Here is a 25,188-nt window from a genome sequence, read left to right as displayed (position 1 = left end):
TCTGGCTGGTGCCTGGCTCAATGTCCCCACATGAGATCTGGTGGTCCCCACAGGAGACCCAGGGGTGTCACACCTGACCCCCCAGCAGCCAGAGGGGCTGCGGCTGATCTGCTCTGGATTATATCTGTAGGGTTTATTGACTTGGGCAAGAGAAGCAGGGTCTGCTTTGTCCTGCAAAACCTGCTGGACTTGGCCTTCTGATAGCTGAGCAATATAGCGAGGGGTCAGGACAGGTCCTGCTGCAAAGGCTGCGTTTGGCTGAATGAGGTCGTGTATCTTGTTTAAAGGTTTTGGTAACAGGTTTAGTGCTTCTGAAAGATGCTTTGAAAGGAGTCCTTTACAGGCATCTCTCTTTAGATGCTCAGATAGGAGCACAGCAAAGAGAAGTGTGTCTCTATTTCCCCAGCAGAAAGAGGGCTGCACCGTGGGCATGAGTGCGTACGTCCACCGGTTGTGTTGGCCTCTGTTCTTGTAGAAAGCAAAATGCTATGCTGATAGCTCTGTTTTCATCTAAAGTGCTTTTGCCTGTTAAAGAGAGACATGACAATGGAGAAGATGCCTGATATTATTTTCTCTTAAGCCCTTCTTAAATATTTTGGGCTGGTCGGTTTTGTTAATGTTTCCTAACTTATATGAGTTACCTGCAGATCCTGGGTTTCTGGAGGAAGATGTGCTGGGTAATGTTGCACCCCCTCTTGTCCCCAACACCCTGAGACTCTTTTCTATCTCCCAAACCAACCCAGTTAGCTTCAGGTTTTGGCTTACATTATTTATTGCTCTCTTCTTTATAGCAGCCTCTCTGGTAAAGCCAAACCTCATCTTGTTAAGCTAGGCTCCTTTGCAAGTCTGAATCTTAGATTTCCCCAGGTTCAGAAGAAGAACAACCATTTGAGGGTTTACAATCAAACTGAAAGCCAAAAGGAAACACAGCATTTCATTCTGGATAATTAATAGATTTTTTTGATAGAACAATAGCATTGATATGGTTGTTGATACTTAGCAATAAGTGCTGTCACTAAAATTCTTCTTTTGAAATATAATTGTATTGAATTTGAAGCAAAAGGCATTTCAAGGCAAGCAAAACTGAACTGCTAGGCTGGGAGATATTGCAGCTAGACATTTGGATTTTGCAGAATTAGAACACTGCAGTGTGAAGAGCCTTCAAGGCGAGGGAGGCAAGAGTGATTTGAGAAGTATTTCAGTGTTACTGAATCTGCATTTCTCCCTGGTTATATACATACTACATGTGTATGGTAGCGGAACTTTTTTTACCTGTTTCCACGGTAAGTGAGTAGGTAGCATGCTCCTTTGGTGGAAAAGCTTAGAATTTAAATAGACAAACTGGCAAGTTATTTCATCTCTGGATACTTTCACCTGCCAGAAAAAGAGTAATTTTTCACTTGCCCAGCTCAGTCTTTGGCCAAGCCAAGAACTGAAGCTGGGTCTTCTGAGTCCTTGTCCCGTGTCCCACAACAAGATCCCTGTCTTTCCCCTTTGTAGTTTGTGATTAATCGCCCAAGTCTCCTGATATTATTTCTGTTCTGCTCCCTGACTGTATGATTTGAAACTTTATAAACAGGCCATGGCAAATGCATGTGACATACAAAAATATGGGTATTCATCAAAGTAGCACAGCTGCTCCTGAAACAATGGTGCTAAGGAAGCCCATTCATACTAATTACAGCAGCACAAAGAATTGTGTCGCTAAATTTGCTGGCAGGTCCAAAAAATGTTTTGGCTTGACCTGAAACAGTCTCTTTTGGGGAAGAAGTTTTTGGCAAGTTGAAACATTTTAGTTTCACTCTAGAAGCTGCATTTGGTTTTGAAGCTAAGGATTTACTTCAAGTAGAAATTAAGAATTAGAAGATGGAAATGTTTCTTTTGAAGTGGGGGGTTGTTGGTTTTTTTTATCTCTAAGTGTGTGTGGGGAAGTCTCTTACTGCTAACAGTTTGATAAAAAGGAATAAGTGGGTGACCTGTTTTAATAGGGCTGGAGTGGGATTTTGGCAACCTCTTCTCCTAAATCTGAACTCTTCAGCTGCTGAAAGATTCCTTGACTCTTCTGCAAGTGCTCAGGAAAATTGCCCCACCTGGGGGTCTGAAGCTTGGGGTCCAGGAGACCTGGCGCTGCTCTGCTTTGCTTCCAGCCTGATGTGCTGAGCAGGAACCCTGGTGAAGCCCAGGAGCTCCTCGTGTGGTGCTGCTGGCTGTGGGGAGCGAACGGGGGAAATTCTTCTAAATGTTGCGGAGCCCAAAAGGAACAAAGAACAATTACACTCTGCATACTGATATTTCCATGCACTCCTCTGATGGCACTCCAACCACACAATAATATTTTCTGAAAATAGCATACTGATTTAGTAAGATCCTTTAATGTTTAGAAAGTCTGGAAATGCATAATTAAGGTATCCAGCCAATTCCCCCTTTTGCCTTGTAATTATTGTTTGTTCATTATCACCCCGAATGACTTCCACCACCCACTCAAGCTTAACTTTGCCCCGCAAATCTGTCAAAATAGAGACGCATATCAACATTGCAAATTGCTATTACAACAGAGGGAATGAACTTCCTTTTTCTCTCAGATGAATCAATTTTCAACATAATTTCACAATCGTGCAGTAGGTAGAATGATTTATTGCTGCACAATCTCTGCCTGCCTTTCTCTTCAAAACCTTACTTGCTCTAACCTCCAAGTTCAGCATTGTGCCGTGGGTCCCGAAAATGGCCCCAAAGAACCGTTGCAATTTGTAACATCCAACATCATACCGGTAAGGACCATTCCCAAAGCTGCCTGGCAGCTGGGGCAAGTGGAAGGATAGCAGCCTCACTCCAGACACCTGAATTTAGGTGAAAAAGCAAAATGTTTCCAGCCCACAGCAACTTTGCTGACTTCAGCAGGAGCTACTTTGTTTTTACAATATGGTGCTCGTTCTGGTCCATGTGAGTTGATGGGGAAACTGCATTTCATGTTGTTTCAGTCCCTGCTTTTATTAAGCAGCCATTTGGATGACATATGGAAATTAATGTTATATTTAGGCATGTTCCTGTATGTCCATGAAGACAGCTACAAAACTATTTTTAACTCTAATAGTTGTACTAATCCTCCTAAAACTCACCAAGGGGCACTAACTCTTCTCCAGCAGCAGAGGAAAACTCGGTCTGGTCTTTAGGGAGATATTTCTGGATAGGAAGATATTTGCCAGAATAACCTGTTCAGTTTACTCTGGTTCTGCTCTTATCTCAAGTTGCGTTGCCCTTCTTGCCAGCATCCTGCTGACTCCTTTGGCTTGCGGTACCCACAACCTTGCCGTAGCAAGTCCCAGGACTTGGCAAATGCCTTGAGCTGCTCAGGGCTCTGGCAAGCACCAGCAGATGTGTTGCAGATCTGTTCCAACACACATCTGTGTGGGGCTGTCCCTGTAGCGACCGTGTCAAAATCTGGGATGCTGCTGCTTGTGCATGCCCTGTGTGTTGTTCCAGGTGTTTTGTTTCCAGTTCCTGGGCTTGCAATACCTACCCACCGCACAAAGGTCTCCTGAGTGCATCAGCTCACCGGCAGCACCTCTTCTCTCTTTTAAGAAAGACTTTCTTCTAAGCCTTTATGGGACAGAGGAGCCATAAAGGCTGGGTTAATAGCTGACATTGTGGATGGGCCATCCAAGTTGCCAATGGAGATGCAAAAGCACCACTGAAAGCTCCAAGATTGATTTCTTCAGGAGCTTTTGCGGAGAGGCCAGAGGCAGTGTGCCAAGATCTCCCGGGATGGCTCCTGTCTGGGGTATTACTGCAGATTCCTGTTCAAAACCCTTGTTCTAACCCGCTGGAATATTCCATGCTGCGGGATGTCTGCAGAAGGATCGGTACCATGCTTCAGGCATAGCCTCCCCCAAGGGCTGGCATGTCACAATAATGCAATTTCACAGCTTGATCCAGCCGGTGGGTGGGTAAGGAAGGAGCTCTCTGCTCCCCGTGCAGCTCCGTTCAGCAAGAGGCTTTCTGCTGGGATGCCAGCCCTGCTCAGGCTCAGATAATCCAGGGGAAGGGCCTCTATTATTGGTACTTTGTTCTTTTTTTTTTTTTTTTTTTTCCTTTCTTCACAACCCCCCCCTCCCCCCCCCCCCCTACCCCCCGCCCCCTTGGGATCTTCTGCTATCCCACATCATCTCTAGGCCTTCCTTGTGAAGCTGCTCTGCTTGTGATGGGATGCAGTATGTGGGCTGTATGCTCAAAGCAGCCTCTGCCCCCCCTACCTGCGCTGCAGCCCAGCCCTGGGGCACACAGACCTATGTCCCTGCAATCCGGGAGTGGAGCACATCCCATGGGTCAGAAGGATTTCTCCAGGACAAAGGAGCGAGATGGCTTCATCTCCTGGGTGGCCTGGACCCAGAGACATGCGTGCCTCGTTCTGCGGCTGTGCTGCGGGCAGCTCCGCTGGCCGGCATGCAACGATTATTACCTTGCATTCCTGCACTGCAGTGTAGTGATGACTGCAATTTATCAGGCTATTCCCTGGTGGACTGGATTTGACCTCAACTCTAGAGTGTCTCGGTGCTTCCAACCAGCTCCGCTCACGTGGTGCTCACGCCGGCTTTCCTGGAAGGCAGGCTGATCTGGCGGGAACTGCCTGACACATCGCCATCAATGCGCAATAACCTTTATTTAGGGAGGGGAAAAAAAAAGGAAAAAAAAAAAAAACCCGAAAAAAACCCTCACCCAACCTTCTGCCCACAATCCCATGGTAACCTAAGCAATATGGGCTTTAATGTCCAAAGAGCTTTCTCCTTTGGATGAGGGGGAGTTAATGGGTTTAGATTATTTGTGGTTATCTGGATTTCAGATTGACACCATAAATATTCAAACTCTGAACCTGGCTGGATGCAGCCGCTGTTGACTTTTGTATGACCTAGCTGGAAACTTTAAATCAGCTGTCGACTTGACTTTCAAGGGAGTGAAATGCTCCAAATCCACTAGATAGCATCTCCTTGCTATTTTATTACCTCCTGAGAACCTCACTTTGGTAGGGACCCAACTCCAGCCCCCTTTCAGAAAGAGGAGCTTTGTTAGCCTTGCAAAGTCATTAAACCTGCCATGTGGGAATAAGGGTGTCCTACCTTGTGGCAACACACAGGGCTTATTATATAGAACGTACATGATTAATATACAAGCAAAATGAGTCCAGATGCAAGCCTAGCATCATGTTATTAATAGGCTAACATAGATCTCTCTCAATGGTGCTCTCTGTTTGCTAGATCATACTGGATGCTGTGTGTTGGGTGGGTTTTTTTTGGTTTGGTGTTTTTCTGGTTTGGTTTTTTTTTTATTTATTTATTATTATTTTTGAAGTGCTCCTTTGTCTTTTGAGTTCGATATATGTGGGGCTTCTCTGCAGGTACTGAGTACATTTTGCTTGTGATGTACAGTGTGCTGTTGTTGTGGTCAACAACTCACAGCTGGTTTGTAAGGTGCTGAGTAAGTCAGAAGTGAAACACTGTGAGCAGCTGTGACGACAGTTACGGCCAGTGGTGCCATGCCAGCGACCACAGATTGCTGCGCTGCCAAAAGGCCCTCTCCTGCCCAGTGGCTGAGAGCAGAGCTGCTCTCCAACACCAGATTCATCATAGCAAGTGGTGTGTTGAGGGCCACTGTCAGCTTAATGAACGTCACAGCAGCCATGGTGTCGATAAAGGTTGTGACCTTTGCTGAAGAAAGAGACCCAAACACCATTTAAGTAATTGCGTGGTGGGGGTTGGGGGGAGTAGTAATGATGTGTCTGGCTGCTTGGTGTCTGTGTCTTCCTCTGAAGAGCTGGACAGTGCATCCAGAGATGATGCTCTGAAAAGTCACAGAGGCAAAAAAGCGGGGCCAGACCTTTCACTGGAGTAGACTACTTGAGCAGGGGACCTGCCGTGTGGCTGGAGTCAAGACTTCCAACCCTCTGTGGCTCCACGGGAGATATTAGAGAGCTCTTTGCCTCTTCCCTCTGTTGCCTTGGTCCACCTTTCCAATGACATCGCTGAATTCAATTGCCTGGCTTTGAGGCTGGTCTGGTTTCACAGCGGTGTGGAGCACACAGATACCGACAGTCACGTGGCATGAAGGGGTCTCAGGTCCATGCAAAGTGGCCCAAGGTAGAAGCTGTTTCTGAAAATGCAGGGGCTGGCAAGTCTGGGCTGACAGCTTTTAGACTAATTGTTTTGATGGTCTAGTCCTCTAATGTAATGTTTTATTAGATCCAACAGATTTCTGTTCCAAATTCCCTGGGGAGGTCTCCAAAGTAACTGTTCAATGAATAGCTTTTCCCTGCAGCTAAGTGAGAGAGGCGCTGGCCATTGAGAGATTTTGGCAAACCAGCCCATCAAGGACTTGGAAAGGCTCTTAGTCCAACCATACAGATTATCTCACGCTTCCCCTGCTCCTCCGGCTGGTACTGAAAGTGACCTTCTAGTGGCCAGGGCTGCTGCTCTAGGTCTTCATTGCATCTCCACCTCTGTCATGAAGGTGCCTCTTCCCGCAATTCCTGTTCTTTATGTGTTGAGATCCCTCTCTGTAGAAGATGTGCGCTCTCCCAGAGACCACGCACGGGGATTTGGAGGTCCCAGCGTGGCTGTAGCTGTCCTCCCGTGTCTCCAGCCCACGTGGTATCTTATCCCCCAGCACGCAGGAAGGCAGTGGGGTCTTGCAGTGACGTTTTCCTCCGAGCTCACTCTTGGTTATGAAGATGTCTGGACTCTCTAATACAGATTTGCATGCCTTGTGCTTTTAATATCATGTATGAGTTGCTATCTGCCGACTAAGATTAATTGAATATGTAAAACAATAGGTGCTAAGAATTAATACGAGGCTTTGTAATACAAGATGACTTTTATTCTAGTTTGAATACTTCACACAGTGGCCATAAGTACATTAGTTTTATTGATCTATATTCATAGAATTATTTAAATGTACCCTCTGGTGCTGAGTGTCAGGGATTTTCCAATGCTTGCCACTATGCATTTTTCATCAGAGGCTAGCAAAGGCAGATCCAAACTTTGACTGCCCAGGCAAGATTAATTTCATCTTGACAGCCACAGCCGAACACAAGCAGAGCGTATTTTGCGAGCTGACCACTAGCCATGGTCTCGCACCACGTACCCCGGAGCAGTTTCCCTGGATCCCTCCTTCAGGTTGTCCTGCACCATCAGCATTTCAGCGCTGCCAAGGTATGCTGGCTACCAAACGTGCTGGCTCCACCAAGGCTTTCCTTCTGCACTTTTGTTTTAAAAAAATGAAAATGGATCTGTTCCTATATATAGCTTAAACTCTTATATTAACACCCTGTCTGTACTGCGCATACCAAACCTGGTCTGATCTTTCAAGGTCAGATGTTTGGTAAGTGCCAACTGTCTGTAGCAGGTACAACATTTCTTCCATCCAAATGTAACTGGGTTGCCTTTTATTTCATCAGATTTTTTTTCTACTTTTGTCTGAAAATGCTCAATTCATTTTCTTGCCTTTCTCTAGTGAGGGATTAAAAAAAAAATATGAAAAAATGCCAGCAACTTCCTTAGTTTACAGGTAACTTAAGATGAAAAGAATTAAACTTCCCAGAGAAAAATGAAATGTGATGGGGTTGAGTATTTATAAGTGTGGCTAGGCAGGAAAGACAGCTTTCCCACAGGTTTGTCTTGAGGTTGGGTGAGGGGTGGGAGCTCTTGTAAACACCCTTTCCTGCACTGTGTTGCTTGTTAAGTCACAGGAAGTCTCAGGTGTCTACTAAGAGGCTGAGCTCATGCTGCAGCCTTTGCTCGAGGGAGGACACTAAGAAGGTGTCTGTCCTTTAGCTGACAGCCCAGTGAAACTAAAACTATCTGAGTTTTCTGTCTCTCTACCAAATTGGGTTAAAATTAGCTGACAGCTTCCAAAGCAATCAGAACACACAAGCCTACAGTGTAATTGCATAAGCCACTTTCCTTGAGAACCAAGCTGAAAAGCATCAGTAGGTTTTACAGCACTTATTATAACAATCATTTCGTGTCTAGTTCAATGTTCATGGTGCCATCTGAACATGAACTTCAGGAATGCTGGAGGGGTACATAGGTGCCTGGCCTCTTTGGGAGGATGTGTGTGGAGGTGTGTGTGCTGCAGCAGGAAAGCCTTTGGGATTTGGGAGCTGGGCCCTGCAGAGATGCTTGTCAATCCTGCCTATGTGGCTGTGCCTGGCGTTACCTAAAGCCTCTTCTGAATCTGGCTTTGGTCCCTCTGTTGCATCCTCGGGGGGGTGGAGGAAGAAGCTGTCAGGGGATGCTGTTGCTTCTCTGCTGTGTTGTCCTAGGGCTGCTGCTTCCCTGTGGGAGGGTTATGCCTCCAGCTTGCATCCTTTCAGGATCAGGGTCCCTTCTGGGCCTCGCAGCAGGGAAGCACTGCCTGGTTCCTTTGCCCTGACTCTGTTGAAAGCGGCTGCGGTGCTGTGCCCAGAGGATGCTGTGCCCGGAGGATGCTGTGCTCGGAGGATGCTGTGCCTCTGGGGTTGAGCAGGGGCAGCTGTCGCGTATGGCTGCTCCCCCTGCTATGTCCCGCACTCCAGGGCAGGCTCAGAGCCCCACAGGGCTCTATTCTGCGTAGAGAGGTGGTCTGCAGTGCCTGCCCCCGCCACTCCATGGGGGACTCGGGGGAGGATCTGTGCTTTCATTTTTTAATTATTTTTTTTTTAATAGATGGAGGAGGAAGGCTGGAAAGTGGCCCTGGCATCACCTTCTCTTCCTCACTCAGCAGGGCTGGAGGTGGGAGCCAGAGCCGGAGCCGGGCTGAGCATCCCTCTCGTGGTCCAGAGCCAGCCTTTGCCCAGTGTGGGGACAGCTGACCCCAGACCCTGTGTCCCAGCGCTCGGGCCCTGCCTCGCGCTCCCAGAAGGCAGCTTTGGCAGCGGGTTCGTGAACTTTGCTATGTTTTATAGCCACTAGAGGGGGGTCAGAGACTGCTGCCTTGGGCTGCCTGCAGCCAGGCTGCCCGGTTGGGGGGCAGCCCGCGCGGGGGACTCGGGCTGAGCCCCGCGGTGTGCAGCCTGGCCTTTCCTTGCCCTGAGTACGTTTTCAGCATCTTGCTCAACCTCAGCGGGAATTCCTTTGGGAAGGTCAGTGCTGTGAGCCGGGATTGTGCTGTCTGCATCTACTCTGCTTTGCCTCCCATGGGAATGCGGCTCCGTGGGCAGGGAGCACTGGGTTAGCAGGGAGTCACGCTGGGGAGCCCTTCTAGCCCACCGTGGATTTACCAGCTCAGGTCCAGTAACACTTTGTAACTTAGGAGCCAGCTGTTGTCACACAAAGACAGCCGTCTTGCTCGCACACAAGCCTGGAACCACCTGAGGCAGCTCTGTGCCACAGCCCAGCGGGTCTTCTGGCTCCTGGGTGGACCCCCCTGCTTCGTGCCCTGCTCGTGGGGCTGCAGAGTGATAGTGGGGCAGGACTCCACGTCCCCAGCCCAGGCCATGTGGCATCAGCTGCTGGCGAAGGGGATGCACTGAGATGTGCCGAGGCTGTTGGGACCACTGGTGCTGGAGCACTTTCAGCTGGCCGGGAGCAAGGCTGTTTTATTGTCTCCAAAGCCAGGCATTTGAGGTACTGAATTTCCTTGCTAGCAAAGCCCAAAGCAGTATTTTGTGCCGAGATGGGAAGAGGTTTTCAGGACGCTTTTATAGCTCATTTTTTTTTCTCGTGGGCCCCTATATACGACTTTTCTAAAGGGGGAGGCAGTGCTGGGTTTTCCATCTCTAGGTGCTGTTCTCCAAACTCTGAGTGACATGAGCCGTAACACTTGCTAGCTTCTCACGGATGCCTTGGCAAGACTCGGTCAACTTCTGAAGAGGGAGAAAAGGACAAAGAGAGTTTACGATTGCCTTGAGCAGAGCCTGGCACAGCATCAAGAGGGGTTTTTTCTTCCTGGGAGCAACACACCTCTGCTGCCATTGCATGGTGGATGTTCCTGCTGATTCTGGAGCCAGATTCAAAAGCAGGTGTCTTAATGGCATCAAACCAATCCTCTAAGGTTCCCTGTACTTGTTGCTGAGAGCACCCAGACCCTAACACATCATGGGAACAGTCTGTTCTCTGCGTCACTGGAAAGTGATGGGGACTGGTTGCGTTAATGGATGGGAAGGATTTGGCCTCTCCACTCCTTGGCCTCGTCACAGCTCTGGGATCATTTTAAGTGCAGGGCTGTGGATTATAAATTATACAGCATTTATAATCAGGAAAACATCTGCTGGGTGCTCTTTCCAGTGGACAGGGCCAGCCGAAGGCTCCAGGACACGATGCGTAGGGGTTGCACCAATCGCCACCTGTCTGCTCCTATAATCAAGTTGATTTTTTATGATCTTGACATCAGCTTTCAAGATGCATGATCTATGTGTTTATTTAGCTGTCTTTCCTGGCGTCCCTTAGTTTTGAACTCCTGTAAATCCTCCCACAGTTGGATTTCTGCACTTTTCAGAGATTACGTTTCCTGACAGTACATTTCTCCTTCCCCCTCACTTCGTTGACAGCTCAGGCAAGGCTCCAGGGACCAAAGTGTTCAAACCTGGCTCTGGAAAGCTGAGCTCTGACACAGGCGGGTCTAACTTTCCAGGGGCCAAGCAACTGGTGCTAGTGTAGGTGGGAGAGGTGGCCCAAGCATGCTGCTTTAAGGCTGGAGTCCCCCTCCAGGTTCGAAATCTGGTCCAGGGGATGTGTCATCCTCCAGGACTTGCTGGCTGGACACAAGGTGGTCTCCATGAGGGGACCTGCTCAGGTCCTGCCTCTAGGCCAGGAAGGTGAGCGGAGTTGATGCAGCCAGAAAAGCAACTTTTTGTTAAAAAGCCAAAATTCTGGCGACTGTGGAGTAAGAATTTTGCAGCTCTATTTGTTCGGGTCCCAGTAGCTCTTGTCTCAATAGGAGTTAACCCATGCAAGAGCTTCCTGGGGGTCCCAGCTCAAATGATTCCCAGAAACACCCTGTTATAAACGCCCTCATTTTTCACAAAGCCATATCTTCTTCTGTCCCCTTCTTTTGGGGAAATACAGCTAATGCTGAACTCCACTGGCTTCCAGATGTGTACAGATGGATGAATATTTGCATGTTACTAGTTGCTTTTTGTGCTTTTTCCTACCAGCAAAGCAGGGATTGTTGAGAAGAGCTACAGCCGAGAGACCTACCAGCTCTGTGGGGATGCTTCCTACAACCTGTAGGCTCTGACTCCAGCAGCTGGGGGTACATCTCCGTGAAACAGCGAGGTGAGTGGGAAGACTTAATATGGGCTAATCTGGTTTTCCAGGTGGGGATCACAACCACCCTCCATTTCCCAGCTGGTTCTAACACCCTTTGCTTACTCCTTGTCCACTTTCACCCCTCTGGCCTTTTTCTTATCCCCCTTGCAGGGGGTCTTTTGCCTGGCCCTTACCCCACGTGCTGCCTGCCCCAGTCCCTCCTTTCCCTGCTCCGATATGGAGGAGGATGAGGGGAGACTTTCAGGATCCTGAGCCAACCTGGCTCTGCCCCATGTGGTGCCTATGGCCTTTGAGCCCTGCCTCTCCCCAAACTTCCCAGCCACCACTGACCCATAAATTAATTTCTTCTCAGCATTAATACCTCTAGAAGCAGTTTCCTGCTTGACTGCCTGCTAAAGCCTTCCCCATCTCTCGCACAAGATCCCTGACTCCAGCAGGTCCCATGCCTGGTATTTTTCCAAAGCCGATGTGAACTTGTCTCTGGTGCAAGGTAGTATACACAGCCCTTGCACTCGGGCTTAGCTCAGGTGGCATTCTCACCTGCTGCTAAACCTGCTTCTGAGCTGCAGCAGCACTCAGAAGTGTCCACATAAAATGGATTTAAAATTTACGTGTCTGTCAGGACATCATTTCCAAGGTTTGCTGCCAGGGCCCAGTGGTACCCATAGCTTCGCTTGCCTCACAGTGGGGACAGTGCTGCCTCTTTCTCAGTGGAGTAATTTTAAGTGTCCAGGAGGGACAAAGCTCCTGGTGAGGGTCCAGTTTTCCATGGGGTTGGGCTAAAACCTTTTAGTTTTTACCCACTAAGTATCTGGCTGGGCAGCTGAACATGTAGACAGGTGACAATGCCCCATATCTGTATGACAACTGGATACACTAGCTGTCCGTCACCACTGTGCTTAAGTGAAGGATGCTCTGGCTGCACCCTTGTGCTGTGAGCTGGTAGGAGATTGTTTTGTGGGGCTGTGACTGTGAACACCCCAGACATTGCAAGGAAGGCAGAGAGCATGGTCTAGCTGATGTCTCAGTGCCAGCTTCTCCTCCCCATCCTTCCTCACGTGCTTTTCTCTGCTAGGTCCTCTCAGCCATCCTCATCCAGTTCAGAAAAGGGGGCGAGAAGAATTGATGACTTACCATGAGATGATTTACCTCTGTGTGTAACGAGATGTAAAAGGATCTCTTTCACACTAGGCTGGAGGTTTGTCTTTATGGGCATCTCAAAGCCTTGGCCTTGAATGGAAACCCGTCTCCCGCTAGCAGAAGATTGGATACACCTCATCATCACTTGTGCATATTTTTGCTTGCCAGGCAATCGCAGGAAAACAAATGAAGAAAGATTGATCTCTAGGTCTTAATTTTATGGGCTTGTGTGGAATCCACCTCCCATCAATTTACCGACGGTGGTTAGAAGAGCCAACATCCTTATCATTCCCCTCATCGTGGCTGGGAATAATCTGCCAAATGAGCTATCCCTCTATAAGGGTGTTATCATGTAGGAGAGTGAAGCGGATTTGCACCTCTGATGGCTCTGTGGTTATTTATATTGCATTAGTGCCTAGCTGAAGCCTGGGTCTTGTTGCATTGCTCCTCAGGAGAGAGATCTCCCTCTGCAAAATTGCTCCAGGTGGAACAGGGAATGGAAGTGCCCTGGGAGCAAACAGGTTGCATGGTAAGGCAGCTGCAGGTTCAGAGCATGGGGATCTTTGGCTACTGACCCCTCCATACCAGGCTGCTTATCCACAGTCACGTGTAGTTGGAGTCGCCTTTGCCCTTATAGGCTGCTTGAACTATGCAAAGGCCGTTCTTGTCTCAAGTGGGAGCACTTCGCGTGCAGGTGCTCCTTTCAAAAGTGAGTGAGATGGAGCTCGGTCCCACCGTGAACTCCCTGTTGTCACCCTGCTTTTTGCAGGGCGGTTCGGTGCCCACCGTGCTCGGTGCAGGGCTGGTGAGCCTTGCCTAGCCTGGCTTTCAGCGCCAGCCTGTTCCTTCCCATCTCGCAGCTCCGGAGCTAGCCTGCTAGCAAGAGCTGGTGACGTGGCTTCCTAGTGGTGTCACTGCCAGATTTTGCCCTCCAGGTCTCATCTTTGGAGCCAGTAACCATATTAGAAATGCAGTCCCCCTCTTTCCCCTTTTTTATTTTTTTAAAAAGTATCACAGAAAACTAAGGCACAGAGAAGCAGAGCCCTTTGCCCAAGGTCACTTACCAGCTGCAGACTCTGGAGTGAGAGTGCCCTGATTTCCTGGCTTTGTGTCACAAGTGTGAGTGGCTCCTTGCTCTGATGACAGTGAGGGCTTTACAGTAAGGGAGGGGGAAAAAAAGTGCTGTATTTCAACATGCTTCTTGCTCTGTCCCTGAGTGCATCCCCCAGGGTGAGAGTGAAGTCAAGAGGCTGCTGTGAAAGGGTTATAGCCGACCTCTGATCACAACCGATTAATGACAGCCCCAGGGAGCGAGAGCCCTTGAGCTGGCAGGAAGGAGGTGAGTACAAAAAAGCGAAGTTTTAAATGCAGCAGTCGAGTCCAACATAGAGCACCAGCAGGGGAAACAGCTGTGCTTGGGCACATGGCAGCAGGGCAGAAATGGAGGGGATTTCTCCATCCATCCCCAGCAGTTTGGGTCCAACCCTTCATTCAATCGTCAGAAATCTGCTATGATCAGACTTGTTGCTCTGAATCAGCTGGTGATGGTTTGAGGCTTTTTAAATTTAGTTGTTTAAATTAAGCAAAAAAAAAAAAATATGTTGTGAGGGTGCATTAGTATTTAACTCCAAACAGATGATAGCAACAGCGTGTGGCTTCCCCCCAAGAGGGTGAAGAGTGCTGTTGTCAGACCAGGGAAATGGAAGCAGAGCGTCAGGACAGGGTGAGCAGGGTCAAGACCACGAGGAGCTTCTCCCCGCGCCGCCATGCATCCAGCTTTGTGCTGGACTCAGCAGAAATCTTCCCTTAACGTAATTAAAGGATGAGCAGAGATGGCTGCGAGAGGAGGCAGCTGTTTACGAGCTCGAAGGAGGGCATGCCGGGAAGATGCTCCATTCCCCTGCTCGAACTGCTGCACAGGAGCACGACCCCCGGGCGAGGATGTGCGTGGCGCTCGGATGCTCTCCAGCTCTGCCGCGAAGGGCTGAAAGCAAATTGGCTGTTAATGCAGACAGCGGCCAGCTTGACTCAACACTCCCGTGCTACGGGCGGGATGGATGAGGAAACCCATGCTCCTTCTCTAACAGGTCCGAGCCCGCTTGTTAGACCTGGTCAATAGTTTGCTGTCAAAAGCAATTCTCTGTCAAACAGGCATTGTTTTTTTTCTTTTCTGCCAGAGCAGAATTTTTCTCAGAACATGTCAATTTTCAGCCAAATTTTTTTGCTTTTGGTGTTTTGGTGGTTTTTTTTTTTCTTTTTTCTTGCTTAAATAGCAGCACTGAAAACAACACGGTTGTCAGCTACTGAAATCTGAATCTGAAGGCTCAAGCCAGCAAGGTCTCCAAGTGTATTTTTGATTTTATGTCAAAAAAACCCAAAAAAGTGGAATGGAGGAACTGATTATCATGGTGGGAAAATGTGTGTTAAAGAATGTCAGGAAAATTTCTGAAGGCTTAGTGTCTCTTAAGTCTTTTTGCCGGTCTGTAGTTGTAAGTCTGGGAATAGTTCAGATAGAGCAGAGTGCTTGGGGACAGGGAAGGTGGTAGCCCAGGTCTGGTGACCTCCAGAGGTCCCTGCTGATGTCTCGTTCCCTCTGTGGGTTTATACCTGGATTACGGGGCCTGCCATGTCTTCCTTGCTGGCTCAGCTCAACTGGCAACGTTTGCACTCAACGTTAAACACAACAGCTCCTCAGAAGAATGGAAAATGGGCTGTCTGGAGAAATGCTGCCTGCTTAGGAAAGCTTTGTGTAGGGTCTGTGCTCTGTCTCATAGGGCTTGGAGTGGTTGGCGTGGCTGACAGATGGTGATACAACTGCCGAGCCACTCCAGAGGAAGCACAGTGGTGAACTCTTTGTCCTGCCCTGGCCCATCAGGTGTCCACCTGGTTCTGCGTGAGCATCTGTGGTGTCTCTGGCAGTACCATGGTTTCAAGTGCCGACACTTTGGCTCATCGGTCTGGGACCCACGCGTGGATGTAGCCAAGATGCACACAAAGGATGCAAGGACCACACCAGGACCCAGAGGCTGGAGGATGCCTTGTGCTTTGTGGGTGCACGGGGGTGGGGGAAAGCTGATGGGGATGGGTTGGGAGAGGTCCCATACGCATTGGCTTGGCAGGGCTTTTGGGTCTTGCCAGAGTTAATGCAGGGAGTGTGTGTGCCTCTCGTGTGTGTTTATGCATGCAAAGAAGTGCCTGCTGGGGAAGGAGTGGAAGGCTTGTGATTTATCATTGCTCTGTAATGGGTGCCTTGCTTCTAGTGAAAGAGGTCAACATCCCTGAGAGATACCAAACCCCCTCCTTATTAACGTCCTGTTACAGCTAATGGCTTGGGGTAGGGCAAGCAGGTCTTACAAGGAAGGCATTAAAGAGCAGCGCTACTTGGAAGGGAAGCCAAAGAATTTACAGCAATATTTACACAGAGGCTCTCCCCAGAGATAAGGAGAAACACAGTCAGCTCAGCAGATAAGCAGAGCTGTGGGACTAGGCGGAGCAGGCACTGTTGTTTGTGCATCCTCAAGTTCGACAGGATCAAAAGCCAGAGCCATGTGGTGCGGGAGAGGGGGATGCGGTCAGGACCATATGTACCAGCTGGGACCCAGCATCTGGGAGGCACAGACATGGTGTTAGTTCAGTGTCTGGCAGTGAGGAATGGGGCCAGCAGCTCTCCCTCGTGCTCCTAGACCTGAGCCCCAAACCTGGGTTTGAAGGTAAGGATCAACACAGGCTAATGAATGCAACTGCTTGTCCTGGTGAAGACGGGGAGCTCTGGCCCAGGTTCATGTCCCTGGCAACCACCATCTTCCCTGGCCACCATCTGCTTCATGAGCTGCAGCCTGACAGTTGTTTCTCCAGCGGGTCCTGCTAGTGCATCCCAGCTCTGTCTTCCAGAGCCCTGCCTTGACCCCACCTGGCCGTGTCCTGGGGAAGCCCCAGGAACCCATCTCACAGGCAAAAGGAAAAAGGCAAACCCTCCCCATTTCCTTGGAGGTGAAATATAATTCCTTAACAACCACGTGTGCCAGAACACAGGTTGTGCAAGATCACCCAGGCTGGGGAGCAAGCAAGAAGCTTCAGGTCCTTCCTGTCCAGCTGCGGTTGTGGCCAGGTCCCCCCTCCCTAGTGCTTTAGCTCCGGACTCACGTTTTCACACCCCTTCCCTGCTTGCTCCGACAGACCTGTGGTGCAGCTGCACTCGATTGTCCGTCTCCTGTGCAGGCTGAAGATCCCTCAGACCATCCTCTGCCTCCTCCATCCGCTTCCTGGCAGACAGGTCAAAATCTCACATCTACCTGCCTCATCGAGCAACATCTCCTGGTCCTGCTGAAGACAAAAGGAGTTTAATTTGTTTTCTCTCATCAACAGCACTAGGCTTTGGATCCAGCCTTGTCTGTGGTAGAGAAACCAAATAGCCCCCCATGCAGCAATCCATAATGAGAGTGCCCAGCCTGCTCCATGCCCCCTTCCTGCATCAACCAGAAACCTCCCTGTGCCACCCGTCTCACTCCTGGCTTCTTTACGTGCTCAAATCACCCACGGCCACCACCTCATCCTGTGCTAGACCACATCTCCACTTCACCGACCTCCCCAGCCCCTAATAGCGCTTGGCCACTGATCTCCGAGCACTCCATCCATCATTTGACTAGCACATTATTTATTTACCATGGGGGAGAGAAGGGAGTTGGGTTGTCTGGAGAATGTATTAAATTTTCATTTGTTCTCATTGATTCCTGAAAGGAAATTGCTGAGTTATGCCATCAAGGTGGACTAGTTACAATATGGAGTTGTATCCATATCTACTGGATACATCTACTGGAATAGATACTATCTACTATCTACTGGATAGTAGAATATCTACTGGAGGGGGGTGCTGGATGGAAAATAGGGACAGAGTTAAGGTTGTTTTGAATATTAAATTAAAATTATGGTGACCATTTAGCTAAGCAGCCTCATGAAACGTATCTGAGCGTGTTTGCTCTGCTTCCCTTAGCCTCTGCTCTAGCTGCTTGCCCAGGTTCTTGCTGGTTTCTCTTGCTGTATGGGACACACATGGTATTGCTTCCTCTGGGCTGTTGGGTGAGTAGCTCTCGCTTGCAGGTTTCTCCACTGACTCCAAAGCGCCGTGAGTGCGCGTTGGGGCAGCTGCCGGCGAGGGCTTGTCCCCCATCTGCGGGAGCTGATCAGCCTCTTCTAGCTCATCCCGTTCAGTTTGGAGACAGTTGTCTTAAGTGTTTCTTCTCCAGACGTGTCTGGGTTCTCTCCCTCTGAATTTCTGTTGTGGTAGTTAGCACGTTATTCATAGCAATTTTTTGCTCATTTTTTTAGTATGTACTGATACAAGTTGCAGAAAAATACTGACTTTTGCACAGGACTTCTTGTCATCTAAACCCTGCTCACTTTCCCTTCCCAGCCAGAACGGGCATCTCAGCCAACCATGATGCTTATGGTTCAGGTTTTCTATGCTTTGAAGCCCCCCAAGGTCTGACTTGGAGCCTCAGCTGGAGACTGGCTTGCATTACTTCATCTTAGACCGATTTCCTATCCAAGTTCAGCTAGAGCTGTTGTTCAATCCTGATCAGACCGCAGGGCTGTCCTAACCTGCTTTCAGAGAACATCTTTAGTGGAAACAGTACAACCCTCCCACGTGAACAAGATGGTCACGCAGTTGTCCTTGAGGAAGGGTCTTGCGGCTGGGATTTTTGAGGACAGACACATTTGCTGGGTTAAAATAGCAACCTGTGTCTTGTGATGTCTGAGGACTGTGGGCTGGCAGAAGGTCGCCATGTCTCTGAAGAGGTCACCTCCACCTCTGGCCCCTCTGACCCCCGTGCTGCCTCCTGGCACAGCAAGCCCTCGATGTGGGGAAACGTGGCGTAGAAGCAGAGTGTTTTTACTGGGGTTTTATTTTTGCAGTCTGGAGGATAATCAGGGGTCCTCGAGTTTCTGTGGGAGTTGAAAGAAAGGACAGAGCAAACTGGCACTGTTCCCAGTCCAAAATGTTTTCACTAATTGCAATGCAACCTTCCTTACGAGAGAGAGACTGCAAATACCACCGGCAGTTTAATTACCACTGCTGGTTCACATTGATCTTATTTATGTTGCTCCCAGTGCTGCGTGTGTGCAGTGTGTGTGTGTGTGTGTGTGTGTGTGTGTGTGTGTGCAAGGCAGGAGCGGGTTGTGTAGGGAACCGTGAATGGCTGGAGGGGGGGAACTAAGGAGCGTGTGTCTGTGTATTTGGGGGTGTGGGGTCTTTCCAAAGAGCCCTGGTGTACCGGACAGCTGTGCCCCAATACCTGCCGGTGGCGTGGGTGGGAAAGAGACCGTGTGAAGGTGAACGCGGGTGCAGGGGACACATGTCGGGGTGAGATCTGTTGGATTCCCGGGCCTGTTTCCCAGAACCTGTTTGGCTCAGCCACGGCTCTGGCTTAACTCTGAGACCCGGCAGCGGATTGCTTCCCCTTTGCTAACCTTCCCCTCCTCGAACGCAATGCGTTTCCTCCCCATCCCGAAGGGGAGGAGAAAGCGGCACGGGAGGAATCCGACATGAGCAGGCTGATGGCTGCCGTCCCAGTGCAGGCTCAGCAAATGGGGCTCGTGATGGATGAATGTGCAGGGCAAGAAGTAATAAAATGGGCCCCAGTCATGTAATCTTCCATTAAAATGAAATGCATACCAGAAATGAGGCATTTCTGCAGCTTGTACCATCTCCCACGGAAGATCATGAATAAAAGAGGCAAGTGTACTGTTGACAGATGCCGGCATGCATAAAGGACAGTTCCTATAAAGGCAAAGCCCCGGCTAACAGATGGACTAAAGATGTGAGATGCAGGAAGATTTACCAGTCTAAATAATTCAAGGGAATGTCGTATGGGGAGGCAGTGCTGGAGAGGGGAGCCGGCAGAAGGTACAGATGGAAAGGCAGGCCAGGCCTTTCCCACAAACCCATTAAGAACGTCGCTTGTCTGAGTGACAGTATGTCACACAAGGCACCGGCAGAGATGGGTGGATTTGCCTCCAGCACTTCTTCTGCAAGGTCAGGAGAAGATGTAATCTCAAAGGTTGCAACTTTTTGAGGGCATGCTTTGCCTCCTGCAAGGCTGCTTTCTCCAGCCCTCCTCCTCTTCCTCACCATCCCTTCGCCTGCTGCTGGGTAAAACGGGAGCACAGGGGAGACGCTGAAGCCACGAGTGGAGGGTGGAGGTGGCAAAAGCGTTCAGTGCTCCCATTGCTCTTCTCTGCCTTGCTCCAGGTCCCTGGTGGTCCTTTGGACTTTGAAGGTACCTGGGGGGCCAGTGCTGGGTGCCCATGCCCTTTGCGGGGCACCTTTAACTCTGGCTGTCTGCAGGAGGGTGGGCAGGGCCAAGTGCAAGAGGAGCCTTGGTGTGACACTGAAAGGTGGATGCATTTTTGCAGGCAAAGGGATGCTTGCGTGCCCGGGTGCTGTGCAGGAGGGAAAGGGCTGCAGTTAGAGGAGCGGCCGGCACAGTGAGCAGAAGGGATGCTGGAGCTGCGTTTGGCAATGTAACAGCACCCCAAATAGATGACTGGGAGCTGCCGTGTGGAACACAGCTCCTTCAGACCTCAGTGCCTGAACATGGTCCCTCTTGGGCTGGGTGGCCTCACCAGTGCCCTAGTTGTGTTTGTAGAGATGGGCTGCTGGCGTGCGCAGGGCAGCTTGGCGGTGCGGGAACACTGCACATCCAGCTCCTACAGCTGGGAAGTGGGAGCGTTGGGCTTATCTGCAAAGCATGGGTCCCCTGGCGTGACCCTCCGTGCCTGCGAGTGCAGAAAGTTGAGGGGTTGATATTTCGCACTGTGAGTGGGGCTGCCTTGGCTGTCCCCTCTTGGGGGCTCAGGTCCTCTATGTACACATCAGTCCGTGGGCTCAAACACTGGTGGGGCACTTAGTGGCCTTGTGGAGCTTGATGAGGGGACGTGGCTGCTGAGTGCCAATAGAGATGTTACTGTGCCCCAACGCCAGGGCGATGTGAGCTGGAAAAATTGTGTGAATCATCATGGCCATCAGGATGAAGGCTGAGAAGGGCTGGCTGAGGCGTTACAGCTTGTCGGGAGGGTCTTGGCAGCATGGGATGCAGGGTATGAGCTGATGTAGGGAAGTGGCACAGAGGACAGAGCATCACAGGGGCTGAGCTCATCACTTCTGGGGCACCCAGTCCACCTCTCCCCCTGCCCCCCAGGCAGCCTGGGATTGGCTTGGTGAACATGAGACATTTTGGGAGAAGGGGGAAGATAAAGAGCAAGATGTAGAGGGTTAGATAGAAGTCAGCAGCAGCTGCTTGGCAGAGATTGTTCGTGCTCTCCGCTCGGAGAGGACGCCTTCCCCGGGCTCGTCAGCCGTCTGCAGCACGGCGATTAATCATTGTTGTCAGAATCCCTAATCCTATTCAATGGAAAACAAACAGTGCGGCATCCAGCCCTGTGCTGAGCCCAAGCAATTAGCATGTTTACATGGACTGGGGAAGCTCAACAAAGAGTGGCCAACGGGGGCCATGGGAAATGAACCCTTGTCAGCCCCTGATGTTCAAAGTGCCCCGGGATCCCCGGGCTCTGACCCAGGCCCAAGCTTGGAAATGGGGCTTGAAGCAGTTGCACACAGCTACTTGCTACAAAAAAATGATTTTTCTTGATTTGGGCTCAGGGCTGTGCGAGTGTGGGGAGCTGGTGAAGTGGGGAGCTGTGTCTGATATGGACAGTCAGCTGGAGAAACGGGGGAGATAAGAGGTTTGCTCCTGCTTTGGCTTTGAATCAGTAGCAAAAGTAGCAGCCAAAGCCTTCGCAATTCCAGCAAACTCAGCCCTGCTGCCAGCCCCTTGTTCCTCCTGCCCCTCTCCGGGCCGTGGTGCTGGAGCTACATCTCTCTGGCTGAAATTAGTTTGATGTTTTGTGCTTTGGTTGAGGGATGAGCTCTGCTGGGGCCATGCAGGAGCAGCATCCCTGGTGTACTAGGGCTGTCCCGGGGGGCTCAGGCCCCTCACATAGAGTTCAAGGAAGTTGGAGAGGTTACAAGGAAAGATGTGGGACTAAACAGATACGTGCCTGTCCCCTGTGCTTGTCCACGGTGGCTTGCAGCAGCTACCACACATGAAACTGTCTCCCAAATCCAAGAACAACCCGATGCTTCCTTCAAAGGCGATGGTGATGATCTACGAAGGAAAGGGCCCTCTGAGCGTGGCTGTGATTTCTGCTCCTGACACGTGGACCTGAACCAGCTCGACACCAGCCAGCCCAGCACCTGCAGCCGGACATGCCCAGGTGAGCTGAGCGAGTTGCAGTGGCAGTGCTTGTGTTGCCACAGGGGCCCTTGGCCACCAGTGGGTCCGTATGGACCCCTGTGAGCTGCAGCCGGCACGGGCTGCCCTGTCTGAGCACCTCTGCCCTGCGTAGGGACCCCTGCCCTGGCAGCCCTCCCTCTCTGGCCCTTCGAAGTGCCCTCGCCCCCTGGCAAACCCATTTTCTGCATTGCCCTGCATGCAGATTCTCTGGACAACCTCCACCTGTGCTAGCCCCCATCCCAGGATCGCTCCCAGGGCTGGACAAGCTGCATTTGGGATGATGTCTGAGACACCCGGGGGTGCACAGCGGGGCATCCCCTGCGTGGTTTGTCCATGCAACAGGGAGGCTGAGACCCGCTCTTCCCTGCCCAGCTCCCTGGGGAAGAGGCTTAGACCTTGCTAAGGGCTGGTGGGGAGACCCAGGGGTCCTGTCCATCACTGACCCAAGGGTCTGCCCAGGGGACACGCGGGGAGGGTTAGTCCTGCATTGCAATCAGCAGGTGCTGGGTATGCAGAAAGAAATGCAAGTGAGGATTATTTAACCGGAGCAAACACGATCTCAAACAGCAAAGCAAGGGGAGCAAGATCTAAGCTACGTTTCGGTAGAACCTACCAGAACCCAGGCGGTGGTCTAGTTATGCTGGCAATAGCAAAACCAGAGTTTATGTTTAAGCTTCAAGTGACCTGTGGAGCTTCTGGGCTTGGGAGGGTAGGAGTGAGACAGCCCTCAAGTTCTCGATCCCTCTTGAAATGAAGGGGCTTTCCTGGGTACGCAGCTTTCCTGCTTCCCACCCAGAAATACATCTGATTTTGGGGGGTGGAAAAAAGAGGATTGATTCAAATAAAAATGTATTTGTATGAGAAAATTATTTCCTTCCATGAGAAAACACATAGTTTGAGGCAAATTTATAGCTTTGGCCTGGTCATTAATATCTGGTTGTCAAAAAGTATTGGTTTGAACAAAAATATGTTGTAATAAAAATGCATTGTTTTGAAGAAATTTATTGTCCCCATGAAAACCTATTCAATTCAGAAAGATATGTTGATTTCAATGAAAATCTATTTGTTTTAAGAGACAGAGAGAGAGAGAGAGAGAAGTTGCACTCAGCTGAGAACCCGGGGCTTCTCTCTGCACAAATCTCCCTGCAGTCCTGTGGTCGTTAGGATGGGGAAACCTGGAAAATCAACAACCAGGCAGCGAAGGAAGCCTGCAGGTCCTGCCTGCCCGGGGCTCCTGCCCCTGCTCAGTGATCATCCTCCCAGCCAGAGGAAGGTGGCCCGGCTCCTCCAGGGTAATGAGAGGCATGTGGTGGTCTCTGTTCCTTATGGACTGAATGGCTTCTCCCCAGACCAGCTCTCCTCACCCTGCAAACCTTATGCTTGTTCACTAAATGCAGATCCCAAGAGGTGGGTGCTCGTGTGAACCCACCTCCAGCTGCTGCAGGAAGGTGCAAATTTTGCAGGTGACCTGAGAAGCGCACAAGACCCTCATCTCTGCCTTCACCTCTCAAGCCAGGCCACACGTGAGCGGCAAGTATGGGTGTCGATGAGTACCTGGAGGTGAGACAGAGGTGTGCATGCTGCTACTCCATGCTGCTACTCATAATATTTCTGCTTCAGTGCGGCAGCACGAGGCAAGGGCCCCTTTCGGCTAAGGGGAGCTGCGGCTTTGTGGTTCTCCCGGCCCTGCTCCGGTGTTGGCTCAAGATGGGGCTAAGGTTTGCTATCCAGCCTAAGCCTCTTTCCCTGCCAGCGGGGACTGGATAAAATTCGCTCTGAGCTCGAAAGCCATAATGCCGCCTTAGCCGGGATTATGAGAGGAGCCACCACGGTATCACCTGAAATCCAGCTCCCGGTGCCTCCAGTTTAAAACAATCAGCACATGTTTGCAATGGGCTTTTTCTTTCATTATGCTCCAACTCTGCTATTTAATCAGCTTCTTCCTTCCTCTGTTTGTACAAGGTATCGCTCACTCATATTAAAGGTGAGGGGGAAGGGAAGGTACAGGATAAAAAAAATAAAAAATAAAAAAAATCACCTACCCAAGAAATGTCACTGCCGCGGTGTTATTCCCTCCCTGCCAACACACGCTCAGGTTCTGGTGTCAATGGAAAGGTTGCCTCTGATTAATATTAATAAAGAATTAGAGCTGTGTTTGTCATGATCACCTCATTTGGTATTGCTCTGTGTGGCAGGTGAAGGCAGAGGAAGGAAGAGGTCTGCATGACATTCATTAATCATTTCATCAGGAAAGAGTTCAAAGCAAAGCCCTGCCTTAACAAGGGCTGCAGGCAGGGATGAGGCCATGTTTATTCAGATGTTCCTCCTTAAGCCTCTGACCTCCTGCCTGGTCAGCTGCTGTGGGCCTCCAAAGCTAAGATGCTCTTTTACAATCCAGGGCATTCTACCCCCAAACATGGGCTGCCTTGGTCATGGCTAGGTCAAGGTGATGTTGTATGGAAGCCTGTCATAGGTCCACCATTGGTATCTCTGTATCAGTTAAAAAATGACTCCTCAAGGAGCATCCTTGGTTCCCCTTTGAGTCAAGAAGCTTAAGAAAAGGTGATGAGACCATACGTTGAGAAGCTGTATTTCTCTCAGGTGGTAACGCTTTTTCTGCATGTTGGGATGAAAAACTCCTTGGGCAGGGACTTCTGCTTGGTCTATAGGTGAGCTGTGTCCAGGAGCTGGAGATACTTGTGAGACATCATGATCACTGGGAATTCTTGGAGTAAGCCCTGGGAAGGCGTGTTCTATCTCCAAGACAAGGCAGTAGGGACATGAGCAAACTTAAGCATTAACTCTCAGAGGGTTCCTTGTCCATCTGTGGGACAAAAGATGGTTCCTTCCACCTTAAAATAAGTGCCTAAGTTGGAGGACCCCAGATACCCTTGCTCCACTGACTAGAAGACCCTACAGAGAAGCATACACTTATACAACTATTAGGTGGTTCAAGTTCAGTGCCCTAAATCCCATCTGCAGCATCTTTACAGAGCTTCTTCGGTAGTAGACCAGACCTGCCTTTGGCACACGGGGCGGTCAGTAGCACGAGGATGAGTTGCAGGAGTGCAAGTTAGTGTATTTTATGCAAGTGGCTCTGGCTGAGGATGGCACTTTGCTGTGGGATCACAGTACCCGTGTCAGTCTTGGCTGACGTTAGCATGCGGGGCCTAATGCAGGCCATTTATCTAGACTTACGGTGGTATTCTGTTTCTTAAACGTGTGGAGATTCCCGTAAATCTTGGCTTAAACACATCTGTGTGTGGCCAGAGCTGGGCTCTGCTTTTTTCTGTTCTACATTTTCTGGATCCAAGACCAGAAAGCTGTGCACGCATACATATGGCAAAAGCTCTTTGTATCAAGAATTTACTGCTCAACCTTCTTCTTGCTCCCTTCTCCTCCTTTTTTTTTTTTTTTTTTTCTTTGGTGGATGCTATTTATTATTCAAATGTGGGGAGAGTCGAGCCAAGTGGTGCATTGCTCTCATTAATTATTCTCTGGGATTAAGGAATTGATTA

The sequence above is a fragment of the Falco rusticolus genome, chromosome 11, assembly GCF_015220075.1.
Source record: "Falco rusticolus isolate bFalRus1 chromosome 11, bFalRus1.pri, whole genome shotgun sequence".
In the NCBI taxonomy this organism is placed as follows: domain Eukaryota; kingdom Metazoa; phylum Chordata; class Aves; order Falconiformes; family Falconidae; genus Falco; species Falco rusticolus.
The sequence above is the reverse complement of the archived record's forward strand: the minus strand, read 5'-3'. Positions refer to the sequence as shown.